Source organism: Pelophylax lessonae (assembly GCF_965119305.1).
Source record: "Pelophylax lessonae genome assembly, chromosome: 11".
NCBI classification, from domain to species: Eukaryota; Metazoa; Chordata; class Amphibia; order Anura; family Ranidae; genus Pelophylax; species Pelophylax lessonae.
This window is the reverse complement of record NC_138778.1, coordinates 52,876,870-52,890,473: the sequence shown is the minus strand read 5'-3', so window position 1 is coordinate 52,890,473 and position 13,604 is coordinate 52,876,870. Positions and strand designations below refer to the sequence as shown.

General features: G+C 45.6%; 2 protein-coding genes across 2 annotated transcripts in view; both read right to left on the bottom strand.

Moving 5' to 3' along the window:
* PHF20 (PHD finger protein 20) overlaps positions 1–8,029 on the bottom strand; it is a 137,148-nt gene extending 129,119 nt beyond the window's left edge. The window contains exon 1 of the mRNA XM_082272227.1: positions 7,802–8,029. The gene's annotated coding sequence lies outside the window, so the exon portion shown is untranslated. The remainder of the gene's footprint in view (positions 1–7,801) is intronic.
* LOC309566766 (ER degradation-enhancing alpha-mannosidase-like protein 2) overlaps positions 1–13,604 on the bottom strand; it is a 242,145-nt gene that overhangs the window by 213,158 nt on the left and 15,383 nt on the right. The window lies entirely within an intron of this gene.

Here is a 13,604-nt window from a genome sequence, read left to right as displayed (position 1 = left end):
CTTTCCAAAAATGCAGAAGCTCAAAAATGCGTTGATGTGAACATGTTCTATAGGGACCAATGCAAGTCCTGCATTTCTGCAAAAAGCATGAAAAAAACAATATGGTGTGAAAAGAGCCTAAAGGCCCGGTTCACGCTTGCGTTTGGGGCAGACTCGGCGGGATTTATGCACACAGATGTGGATGGCAAACAGCATACAGAGCAATAAGAGGCTGCCAGCAGCTGCTCGCATGTAATTGGACAAGCAGGTTGAGTGGCCCTGGACACCAACCAGGTCATCTAATCACGGACTCTGCAATATTCTACACACCATGATATCCACAATTGAGCTCTGGGGTCAGGTGTGGCAGGTGCAGAGCTGTACAGCCATTCATCAAACCCATCACTAACCAGAACCTTAGTCATCAGTTCAAGCCCCATCTGCATGGAGTTTGCATCTTCTCCCTGTGCTGGAGTACTCTGGTTTCCTCCCACACTCCAAAGACACTGCTAGGTTAATTGGCTCCTATCGAAGGTTGTATTCACATTGCAACGGACTGTCCACTGCCAGCTTACTTTTTCTTTTTAGCAAACTTCATGTGAAGCGTACAAAAAGGTAAACTTCATTCATGACAATGTACAGAAGAGCGATGCCCTGTGCTGCTGAACAGTGCCATGCAATTTTGCACAGTGCGTTGCCATAAAATGTAGTAGGTCTGCATTTTAATGCAGCCCTAGGCTGTGTTGCAATGTGAATGGATCACATAGGAAACAATGGTTTTCTGTGTATCCTAGTCGTGACAGATGTTTTACTGCATTGTAAAAACATCTGTCACCGCACAGCGTGTGAATTACCACTATGGGCTCACGTACACTGGTGTTGCCCTCTGAAAAGTGATCCACAGTGGGGCACTTTTCAGAGTGTGTTTGATGGGCGGCAAGGAGATAGGTCATCTCCTCACCTTAACCCCTAAAATCCTGTGTGCATTGCATGCGGCTGAGGTGCAACCCTATTCAGTTAATAGGACGAGGGGGGATCATTTATGCCATCTACACCTGTGTGGACTTTCATTTAAAAGTGAAAGCAGCTTAAATCTGCATCCCCCCCCTCAACATATTTGAACTTTCTTTGTTTTCTTTGGGGGGGCTTTTAATGACTGGTACCCAGTCCTAGAATTCTCACCTAGGCGAGAAGAAGGGTAGGTTCACACAAAAGAAAAAAAAAAAAAAAAAAAAAACACAAAAAGCATCAAAAACACATGCAAAACATGTCAAAAGGCATGTGAAAAAAATGCAAACACTGCATTGGTGTGACGCTTGGTCTGCCTTCTTCACATGTACCAGGAGGCTGCGACCAGTCTGACAGCACAATCTAGCAGAAAGTCATAGTTGGCTCCCATATCAAAGATGGTGGCACTGGGGATCCAAAGACCAGCCCACATGAAGACAGTGTTGGACTCCTGGGCTGGTACAGATCTTAACCACTTTAAGACCGGAAGGATTTGCCCCCTTAATGACCAGGCCACTTTTTTCAACTTGGCACTGCGTGACTTTAACAATTGCACGGTCGTGCGACGCTGTACCCAAACTAAATTTGCGTCCTTTTTTTCCCACAAATAGAGCTTTATTTTGGTGGTATTTGATCACCTGTGCGATTTTTATTTTCTGCGCTATACACAAAAAAAGAGCGACAATTCTGAAAAAAAAAAAAAAAAAATAATATTTTTCACATATTGTTATAAAACATTGCCAAAAAAAAAAAATTTAAAATTTAACACTTTAGGCCAATTTGGTATCTGCTACATTTTTTTGGTAAACAGAAAAAAAAATAAGCGTATTTTGATTGGTTTGCGCAAAAGTTATTGCGTCTACTAACTATGGAAAAGATTTGTCTTTTTTTTTTTACTAATAATGGCGGCGATCTGCGATTTTTTGCGGGACTGCGACATTGCAGAGGACAGATCGGACCCCTGACATTTTTGACACGTTTGGGGGGACCAGTGACATTACTACAGTAATCAGTGCTAAAAATATGCACTGTTACTGTAATAATGACACTGGCAGGGAAGGGGTTAACATTGTGGGTGATCAAGGGGTAAATGTGAGCCTAGGGGAGGGATTCTAACTGTGGGGGGCGTTGCTTGTGGAATGACCATCGAGAGACCTGTAATCCTATATAAAAGGATCACAGGGGCTCTATGATCATTCCAAGGAGAAGAACAGTCAGCTGTGTTTAGCGAGGAACGATCGCAGAAGTCAGGCGGCAATCGGAGCTGCCTGCCCGCTGCATTGGCTTCCCGCTGACAGCTCGCCCCCTAGCCTCCTGCTCACGACCGCCGTACATTTATGGCAATTGGCGCAGGAGCTGCTGCCTGTCGCAGGCGAGCAGTCGTAAAGAGGTTAAAGGTCAGCTGCTATAGCATCTGCAGCTGGAGAGTTTTAATTTAAAAAATGATTAGCGTTCCTCTTTAAAGAGTGCTGGGGGGGGGGGGGGGGGTGTATGTTAAAAAACACAGCTCAACCACATTTTACTAACCACTTCCACAACAGCACGAGTAAACAAAGCCTAAAGCTAGCCATAGATTTAATTTTATTCCGTCTCTGGTTGTTCCTGTTTGAAAGGAGTCAACCTAGTGATCAACCCATCCCAAACAGGGCTGCTGGTAAACTTGTTCAATCAGCATTTGCAGCCAAAGCTTTGCAGCACTGATAAGTTTATCCTGACAGTTGAGGAATCCTGCTGTCAGAATACAATAACACAATGGTGAGGATTCCTCCATCCACACAATCATCACATGGCAATGTTACCCTGCACTGTGGTTCAATGCAATGGGTTGGTCTCTCAAAAACAAGTAAACACAAACAGATTTCTTCAACTAACCAACCACTTCAGCTCCAGAAGCTTCTACCCCCTTGACCAGCCCATTTTTTCTGCGATACGGCACTGCGTTATTTTAACCACTTGCTGACTGCTGCAAGTACATATACTGCGGCGGTCAGCCCCTCACAGGCAAAGTGACGTATCAGTACGTCACTAGCCTGTGAGGCTCTGGGGAGCGGGCACACTCCCGCTCCTTCACGGACCCCCCCCCCCCCCGCGCGTGTGCCTGGCGGACCCGATGTCCGCCGGGCACTCACGATCGTCGGTGACAGAGGGAGAAAGGCAGGCGGCTGATGTAAACAAGCCGCCTGTCATTCTCCCCTGTGTAGGAATAGTGATCATACGGTTCTACTACCTAGGACCGTTGATCACTGTTCCTACAGCTCAAGCCACAGCCAATCACAGTTAGAAGCACGCCCCTAGGGACACACACAACCCCTCCCTCTCAAAAAAAGTTAACCCCTTCACTGCCAGTGTAATTTTACAGTAACAGTGCATACTTATAGCACCGATTACTGCAGTAATGTCACTGGTAACCCCAAAAGTGTCAAAAATGTCAGTCAAGGGTCCGCTCTGTCCGCCGCAATGTCGCAGTCCCGCAAAAAAAAAAAAAAAAAATCGCAGATCGCCGCCATTACACATTAAAAAAAAAAAAAACAACAACAAACAACAAAAATGACAAAAATCTTTCCCTTTGTTAGTAAATGCGATAACTTTTGCGGAAACTGGTAAAAAAAAAAAAATCACAAAAAGCGTATTTTGATTGGTTTCCGCAAAAGTTATACCGTTTACAAATTATGGGATAGATTTATGGACTTTATTTTTTTTTTTTTTATTGTTTTTATTAGTAATGGCAGCAATTTTTAGCGGGACAGCATAATTGCAGCGGACAAATCTGACAGACACTTTTTGGGGACCAGTTACTGTATAAAGGACACTAGCAGGGAAGGGGGTCAACATCAGGGGAGATCGAGGGGTTAAGTGTACTCCTAGGGAGTGCTTTCTAACTGTGTGAGGGATAGACTAAAGGGCCATACACACTATAAGATTTTCTGAAGACTTTTTCCTTCAGATTTACCTTTTCTATGTAGTGCAAGGGCCTGCCGGATTGCATACAAATTGAAAGTGTTTTAGGTTTGACCTCATATTATATGGTTTTGGTAAATCTAAAGGAAAAAGTCTTCAGAAAATCTTATAGTGTGTATGGCCCATTACTGTAGGAAGGGATCTGTGTTCCTGATTAGTAGGAACACAAGATCTCTCTCTTCCTGTCTGACAGAGCGGCGGTCTGCCTTGTTTACATAGGGCATGGGCAGACCGCCTTTCTGTCAGTCATTCTCCTGAAAGATCGCAGGTGGACAGCGGCCATCGCACCCTTTGATTGGCTCCCACTGTGTCCAATTAAGATTTGAAAATGCACTAGACACAGATTTAACCATTGTGATATACAACGTCTTTATAAATAAAACCAAGTTTCAGAAACATACAATAATATAGTATTTCTGACAAATAGAAGTGCAACTTTAAAATACAAAAAAAAATAAAAAAATAAAAAACAACCTGTAAACTCTTTTGGCTATACTGTCTTTGCACATATACCTGAATAGATTACCAACATTAATATTGAGAGAAAATATAAGGAAAGCCTTTTTCTGAATTTTTTTCTCTTTCAGCAACTCAGTAGATGCCCCTTACTTATGCTTCTGCAATGGTGCAATACATGTTTAAACTTTAATGTGCTATCATTATTATTATTATTATTATTATTATTACTACTACAGGCTCTGGATGGAATTGTGTTGCCGATTTAGCAATGGCCAGCAGAGTAGTGTTCATTTTGATGTCAATTTTTGATTTAATTTTATAGTCTTTTGACTAAAATTTTATTTTAGTCATCTGAATTATTTTAGTCGTATTTTAGTTGACTAAAATAGTGCTAATTTAGTAGACAAAATTGCCTGCAGGGCTCTAATGAGGAAAGTAGCAGGGTCTGCATTCCTTTAGATAAGATTTCCCTTGAAAGTATCACACCAAAAATGGCATCTTCGTTGCAGGGGATGCCAAAAATCTGATTTTGTAACTTAGCACAGACTTCTAGAGTGGACAGGCAATCTTCTGTGACCTGTGACGTGCCCAGTCAGCCCAAGCTGAAGTGGGAGTGGGTACCTGTCAAATCTAGATAACACATTGTACACAGCACAGCCCTGAACCCTGCACATTGTACACAGCGCACCCCTGCACATTGTACACAGCGCACCCCTGAACCCTGCACATTGTACACAACGCACCTTTGAACCCTGCACATTGTACACAACGCACCCCTGCACATTGTACACAATGCACCTTTGAACCCTGCACATTGTACACAGAGCACCCCTGCACATTGTACACAGAGCACCCCTGCACATTGTACACAGAGCACCCCTGCACATTGTACACAGAGCACCCCTGAACCCTGCACATTGTACACAGCGCACCCCTGAACAGAACGCACTCTTAGTATTTATTGCCCCTTTAAAACACTCCCACTGGTAGTGCAATTTGGCCGCACCCATCCATCAATGCAGTTGGGGGGGGGGGGGTGTTGATTTCTTGCACCTATTCTAATATTGTGGGATACATTTATGTAGCCTTACAAATACCACCAGCCCTTTGAGGACACCTGTAATGCTGATGTGGCCCTCTATTAAAGTGGAGTTCCACCCATTTTTAATAGGTTGGATTACATAGATGTATGTAATCCCCTTTAAAACGACTTACCAATGGAAACCTTTTTTTTTTTTTGCTAGTAAATACCTTAATTTCTGCTTTATTCCTCCTCTCCTCACTTCCGGGTCCGATCGGCGATGACGTCATTCGGCGATTCACAGGGTGTGCTGGGATGTATTCCATTCCAGAAATCTCGCAGGAGCTGAGCTGTACTGTGTGTATTCAGGCCGCGACCTGCCCCGCCTCCTCTCAGTGAGTTGTACTGCATGCATTGCATTCAGGCCGTGCTCCGCCCCGCCTCCTCTCAGTGAGCGAGGCCTGAAAGCATTGTATCCTCACTGAGAGGAGGCGGGGCAGAAAATGGCCTGAATACAATGCATGCAGTACAACTCACTGAGAGGAGGCGGGGCAGGTCACGGCCTGAATACACACAGCTCAGCTCCTACGAGATTTCTGGAATGGAATACATCCCAGCACACACTGCGAATTGCCGAATGACGTCATCGCCGATCAGACCCGGAAGTGAGGAGAGGAGGAATAAAGCAGAAATTAAGGTATTTACTAGCAAAAAAAAAAGTTTCCATTGGTAAAAGTCGTTTTAAAGGGGATTACATAGATCTAAAGTTACGAAAATGGGTGGAACTCCACTTTAAATTGGAGTTTGCCGCCCCTGATGTAGGGGAAAGAAGGCTGTAGACAGACAGGTACAACTTATGTAGGAGGATTTGTTTCATCTCTGTATCACCTGGAGATCGTCACTTCACTGGGTATGTGTAAAGGGGTTTTACGACCTCTTTTACCCCCTCGGATGAGGCGCCTCCCAGCCCTTAAAGGGGTGCTGTTGACTCACCGACAGTCCCGTTCACTTCAATGGGACGGTTGGTGATGTGGCAGTGACATGCCTGTAAGCGGGCATCCACTCACCTGCTGCAGCCACGTCACTCACCTTGTGTCACTGCCACACAACCGGCCGTCCCATTAAAGGGAACTGGACTGTCAGTGAGTCAACAGTGGGTCAGAGGAGGAGCGGCTGCAGGTCAGATGACAGTTGCTCTCTAAAAATTAGGATTTAAATCAAATCCACCCCATTTCCAGTGTTAAGAAAAGGATTTCACCTACCCTCTGTGTACATGAGCCCAAAATATTAGGGGGGGGGGGGGGGTTCTGCTTCTCAAAGAAGCATAAAGGTAAAAACACCTTGTACCTTTACAACCACATTACCATACACTACGTTTTAACGGGTTGCAATTTTGATGCGGTATTCACAGCCAATTCGCACCGCATCTCATGTGAACCGAGGCTGTATGAATTCAATGCATAGACATGGGAGGCAGCAGAGGGCGCCATTGCTTCCTGCTGCTGTCAAAGAAGGAGGAAGCAGGGGGGCGGGGCTGAGCCATGTTGTGTGTGTGTGTCAATAGATGCACATAGCCCGGGTTTGTTGGGATTGAGCCTACAGGAGTGCCCCCCATAGTAAAATGCTTTATAAGGAGGGTGCAATTGGAAGGCAAGAGTGTCGGTGGGGTACCTTAGAAGAGGAAGATCGGGGGAAGCGGCTCTGTGCAATTCATTAGACAGTGCAGGCAAGTATGAAGATTATTATTTAAAAAAAATATATATATAAAAAATAATAATTATATATATATATAGATAATATATACACACACACACACACACATATATACACACACACACACACACACACAATGAGCAGAAGGCTTTTCACTGCATCAGACATGGTGCCCCATTGGCTGACAGTGAATCAGATACAAATGATCGGATCCACAGATCTTCCCAAACACTGATCTCAACCAGAAAGGCACCCCCTTATTTATGGGGGTACAGCGCCCCCTCCCCGGATGTTCTTCCATCCCATCAGAAAACGTGTCCCGGCATCACGCGCTGCGCCTTTAAATGGACGCAGTACACCAGCCACAAGCCCCGCCCCCTTCTCCAGCTATTGGCCGGCCACCCTGACAATCTCGGGCACGCCTGACCTGATTGGTTCTCCCGCGCCTCCATCACCACCTGGCAGCGCGAGGCCAGCCCCTGGAGCCCCCCTCCCCCCCCAACACCCCACCGCACTGAGCGGTCACCGGCGGACCGGACACCAGAGAGAATGGGGAGGGGAACCAACGACAGAGAGCAGAGCCCGGCCCGCCCCTAAATCCTAGCGATGGAAACTCATAGCAACGTCATGGGCAGCCAGCAAACATGGTGGTGCTGATGTTACCTGCGCTGTACAGGCCGGCGACACCGTCTTCTGTCTTCTCTGCGGCCAGCACACCTCCCGTTCTCGTCCCTTCTCCCCCCGGTCACTGATAAATCTCCCCTCGCCTTCCCTTCATCACATCCAGCGCCACCTTCTTTTTAACACTGCGCGGCATGGCCGGGGCGCGCTCACGAGCCAGAAAGAAAAAAAAATAGCCTCGGCTGAGAGTCGGGGGCGCGCTTTCGCAAGGCGGCGGGCAAGGGAGGAGGAGGGGGCGTGGTCCAAAGGAGGTTTTCGCGGCAGATTGGAGGCGCGCGCACGGGGGCGGGGTTTAGGGGTTGTCGTCTGCGGGGAGGGGGAGGTCATGTGACCCGGGCTTTGGCGCGCCTTTCTTCCTTCCTTGCTGGTGGTGAGGAGTGTGCTGAGTCACGGCGTGAGCACAGAGCCATGTCATCCCTCTCCACTCACCTCACACTGAGCCCACACTGTACAACAATACGAGGAGGGCTGTGTTCACCAGGCTAACCTTAGCTGCTCTGAGGGGGGAAATCCTGTGCAGAGTGCTAAACCCTCAGGCTGCATTTATACCCCAGAGTCGCATTTTTGAGAGTTTTTTTTAAGGCATTGTATGGGCGTTTTTGTACACCAAGTTTGAGCTTTGGCATTATTTTTATTAGCCAGTAAAGAAAGAAATAATTTCTCATCCTTTTTTGCTATGATTTTCAGCTTTTGATCCACTTTTATTTATTTTATTATTTTACCTTTTTTTTTTTTTAGGGGGTAAATGTTATGGTCAGGGTTTAATTTATTTTATGTATTATTTTTTATGTATTATTTATTGTATGTTAAGCTTAGTCCCCGTTCACACTAAGGCGACCTGGTCGCCTCACAGTTCGCCGTAGGTCGCCTCCCATAGGAAAGCTGCGGACCCGTTCTAATAGGAGCGACACAAGTCGCTCCGACCTAGAAAAAGGGTCCGGAGCTTCTTTGGGGCGACCAGGAGGCGACCGCCATAGACTTCAATGTTATGAAGTCCGTGGCGGCCGCTCCGAGGAAGTAGCGTCGCTCGTATGTGAACGGGCACTTAGGGGTTGGGGTTATTTTTATTTATTTTATAAGGGCCCTTTCACACTCTGATCCGACCACATCTGGAATATTCTGTCCAGTTCTGGTTGCCAGTCCTCAGGAGGGATGTGTTGGAGCTGGAGAGAGTCCAGAGAAGGGCAACTAAACTGATTAGGGGATTGGAGGACCTTGATTATGAAGAGCGTCTGCAATCGCTTGATTTATTCTCCCTGGAGAAGAGACGCCTGAGAGGGGACATGATAGCAATTTATAAATATCTCAATGGTGATCTCGACATAGAAAAAAAAGCTATTCAGTCGTAGAGAGTGCATGAGGACTCAAGGGCATACATTGCGATTAGAGGAGAAACGTTTTAACCTCAGGCAACGTGGGGGGTTCTTTACTGTTAGGGCTACAAGATTGTGGAATTCTCTACCACAAGAGGTGGTTTCTGTGGGTAGTATGGTGGCTTTCAAAAGACTCTTAGGGCTCTTTCACACGGTCTGCCTCCGTAGGCGGATCCGTGCTGCTCAGCGGGGATCGCGGAACGATCCCCGCTGAGCAGCACGGATCCGCCTACGGAGGCGGACCGTGTGAAAGAGCCCTAAGAGTCGGCGGATGACAGCTCCGTCTCCGCTTGCAGTGCGGAGAGGGAGGTGTCACAGCCCCCGCTGCTCTCTATGGGGAATCGGATGAGAGCGGACCGCCTGTCCGCTCTCATCTGATCCGATCCCCAGGACGGATGGAAAATAGGGTTTCCATCCGTCCGGATTTCACGGACAGGATCCGATGCAGGTGTCAGCGGACATGTCACCGCTGACATCCGCTGCTGAATGGGGCATCCGATCAGATCCGTCTAAAAAACTGACAGGCGGATCTGATCGGACCGCCCGTGTGAAAGAGCCCTTAGACGTACATCTCAAGGATCAGAACATTCAGGGCTATGTGAGATGATTACGGCCACACACACCTACACAGGTTCAACTGGATGGACTATTGTCTTTATTCAACCTCACCTATTATGCAACACTGAGGTGCTTGAAAACTACCCCAAAAAATTCTGAGCGGTTTTTAGGCGTTAGCATGCGCTTTTTTTGAGGACACTTGACTCAAAAACTGCTTTAACCTCTTGCAGACCGCCCACCATAGTATGTGGCAGGGCATCTTGGCTGCGCAAAATCACGTAGTACTACGTGGTTTCGTTCACAAGCCTCGGCATTGCTCCCACAAACCAATGTACCCCAATGTCGATACGCCGAGCCAGCCTGCGGCAGTAAAACTGCGGCAAGCGGTCGGCAAGTGGTTAATGAATTTAAAAAAAAAAAAAAAAACAATAGTTACCCCAATTTATATCTAAATGTGAAAGGTGATGTTCTACAAAAAAAGGATCTGGCACCAAAAGCAATCAGTGGCTCTAAGCTGTTATTGGGGAAATTCTATGTATGATGTGTAGTTGCTGCTAATTAGGAGTTTGCAGCATCAAAATGAATCAACAAGCTTAAAATCAGTGCAATATCCTATTATCTCCAACCAAAAAGTGCAATAATCTTAATGAATGATTATAGTTATCAAAGTTTCTAATAAATTGTGAAAAAATATGATAAAAAAATGGGAAAAAATCATATATAAAAAAACAAAGAATTGATATTAGTGGAAAAATTCTGTGAAAGAAATAAGTGCTGAGAAATTCAAAAGTTCATAAACAATGTCTTTAAAGCGGTAGTAAACTCGAATTACAAAAAAAAAACCCTGCAAGACAAAGGAATAATGAGCTAGTATGCATCGCATACTAGCTCATTATGAATTACTTACCTTAGAATGAAGCCCCGACACGGACCCCCGGAAACCGCTGTGGGAGCGGACATGATCCCACGGAATCTCTTCTGGGTTCCACTGCTCCGGCGCGCGGGAGTCATTTTCCGGCAATTCCCGGCAAGGAACTCTGAAGGTCCGCCGGACCTTCAGAGCGCATGCGCCGCACTCGTCAGCGGCTGCATGCAGTGGTAATATCTCCTAAACAGTGCAGGTTTAGGAGATATTAACCACTTTACCACCGGAGGATTTTGCTGTCTTCCGTCCAGGCCACTTTTTGCGATTCGGCGCTGTGCGACTTTAACTGACAATTGCGCGGTCGTGCGACGCCGTACCCAAACGAAATTTACGTCCGTTTTTTCCCACAAACAGAGCTTTCTTTTGGTGGTATTTGATCACCTGTGCGATTTTTACTTTTTGCGCTATAAACAAAAAAAGAGCATTTATTTTGAAAAAATAACAATATTTTTCACATTTTTTTATATGAAATTCCCCCCCAAAAAAATTTAAAAATAAATTTTTTTTTAAATTTTTGGCCAATTTGTTTTCTGCTACCTATGTTTAGTAAAAAAAATCGCAATAAGCGTATTTTGATTGGTTTGCGCAAAAGTTATTGCGTTTACTAACTAAGGGAAAGATTTCTGTCATTTTTGGTGTTTTTTATTTAACGCGTAATGGCGGTGATCTGCGATTTTTTTTTGCGGGACTGCGACATTGCGGCGGACAGATCGGACCCTTGACTGACATTTTTGACACTTTTGGGGGTACCAGTGACATTTCTACAGTAATCAGTGCTATATATATGCACTGTTAGTGTAAAAATGACACTGGCAGGGAAGGGGTTAATTTTATTGGAGAGGGAGGGGTTAATGTATGCCTGGTGCTTACTGACGTGTGGGGGGGGGGAGGTGACTGTGTGACAGAAGGACAGATCGGATGTCCAGCTATGCTGAACACTCCGATCTGTCAGTCCCTGTCACTATGGAGATCCGCCCGCTGTGTTTACACACAGCGGGCGGATCTCCAGACTCGATCCCCGACGATCGGGGCAGAGCAGCGGCAATCGCCGCTGCTCCTCCGCTGGCCCGACTCCCGCTGTGAATGAACACAGCGGGAGCGAGCCTCCGGCGGCGCGCGAGCGCCGCCCACAAGGGGCGGAGTCCAGCGACGTAGGTCTACGTCGCTGGACGGGATCGCGGCACTTTGCCGCAGTAGCCTCCATGTGAGCGGAGGTAAAGTGGTTAATTGTACCTACAGGTAAGCCTTATTATAGGCTTACCTGTAGTTAAAAGTCAAAAAAAGAGGTATACTACCGCTTTAATATTCCTGAAAGTCCCAAAAGGAATCCAACAAAGTGCATAAATTCAGTGCAACAAATCTTCTGCCAAAACACCCTGTGTGCTCCTTCCACCAATCTTCCCAAACTGATTCACCAGATGGAGAGGCTGGTAAAGTTATAAACCAGCTAGTGCGCCTTTTTTATATAATCCATGTCGGTCCACAATCCACTATCTGTTGTCCCCGCCATACAGGCACTCTCAGTGGAGTAAATAAGGATGTACCATGTTTTGGGAAGAAAGATGAGTCCACATAGCGTAATTCCATAAAAAAAAAAACTCACTTGTTTATTAAAAGTAAATAAAACTCACATTTATCAAGTGTCTTTCCGACACTAAGGATTCAAGCGTGTATGTTACAATCTGCTCTTCGCCTCCGGCTGTCACTATCAGAGCCACGAGCACGAGTCAAGCATGCGCAGTAGTGTCCAGCGTCCTAGTCCCGCCCTACTAGTTTCGTCATTCGCTGTCCTCACGGATGTTATGCCAAGTAAATAGATACCTAACATGTCATGCTTTAAAATTGCGCACACTCGTGCAATGGCAACGAACTACAGTTCTTTAAAATTTCCATAGGCAATGCTGACATTTTTTATACAGGTTACGTGTTTAGAGTTACAGAGGAGGTTTAGTGCGAGAATCATTCCTCTTGCTCCCAACAATCGCAGTGATACCTCACATGTGTAGTTTGAACACCTTTTACATATGCAGGTGTTTGCGTTTGCTTCTGTGTGTGAGCGCAAAGGGATGGGGAGCTTTAAATCTCTCTTTATTGAGAGATCTGGGGACAAAAAGTCCCCCAGATCTCTCATTTACCCTTAAAAGCAAAATAAAAAATAAATTTGACACTTCTCCACCTATAAGAGTGATCTTGCTGCAAATCTGCCGCTGGGATTACATTTATCTGAAAGCCGACCGCCTAAGGGAAAAAAATGACACCGGAGTTGCGGCAGCTAGTTGCTGCCATAACAACTGTATATAACATCAAAATCATGACATACATTTCCAGTTAGGCGGTCGGCAAGTAGTATTATTCATTTTTTTAAATTCCTGCATTTGAGCAGAAAAATGCTGAAACGTGCAACAAAACGCGCTAAAGCATTCAAAAATGCACAATTCAAACATTTCCATGCATTTCTGTGGAACAAAAGACGCTTTAAAAACATAGCAATCTGCCCAGTTCAAGCTACAAAAAAGCTCCAGAGCTTTCTTAAACTTCAGACGTTTGGCTTCAAGGAATTTGTAGTGGAGATGTGAACCATCTTCATAGAGAATAATTTATTTATTTTCTCCTTCAGCGTTTTGGAGCTTCAAGCTACAAAGTGCTGAGGTGTGAACCGGGCTCAGTGTTTTTAGATTAATATACTGAGTATGATCCAATCAACTTTCCCTAGTAAACTATTCAAATTTTTAGACTCTATTCACACTTGTGCGACTTCAAAATTGTGCGATTTACAGTGCGACTTGATGTGACTTTGGCTTTGACTAATGATAACATACACGGTGTAACACAGATCCTTTTCTTGCCGCAGTGATTATGGCTAGGGTTAGGGCAAGTATTAGGGTTATGGCTAAGGTTGGGTTAGGTTAGGGTCATGGCTAGGGTTGGG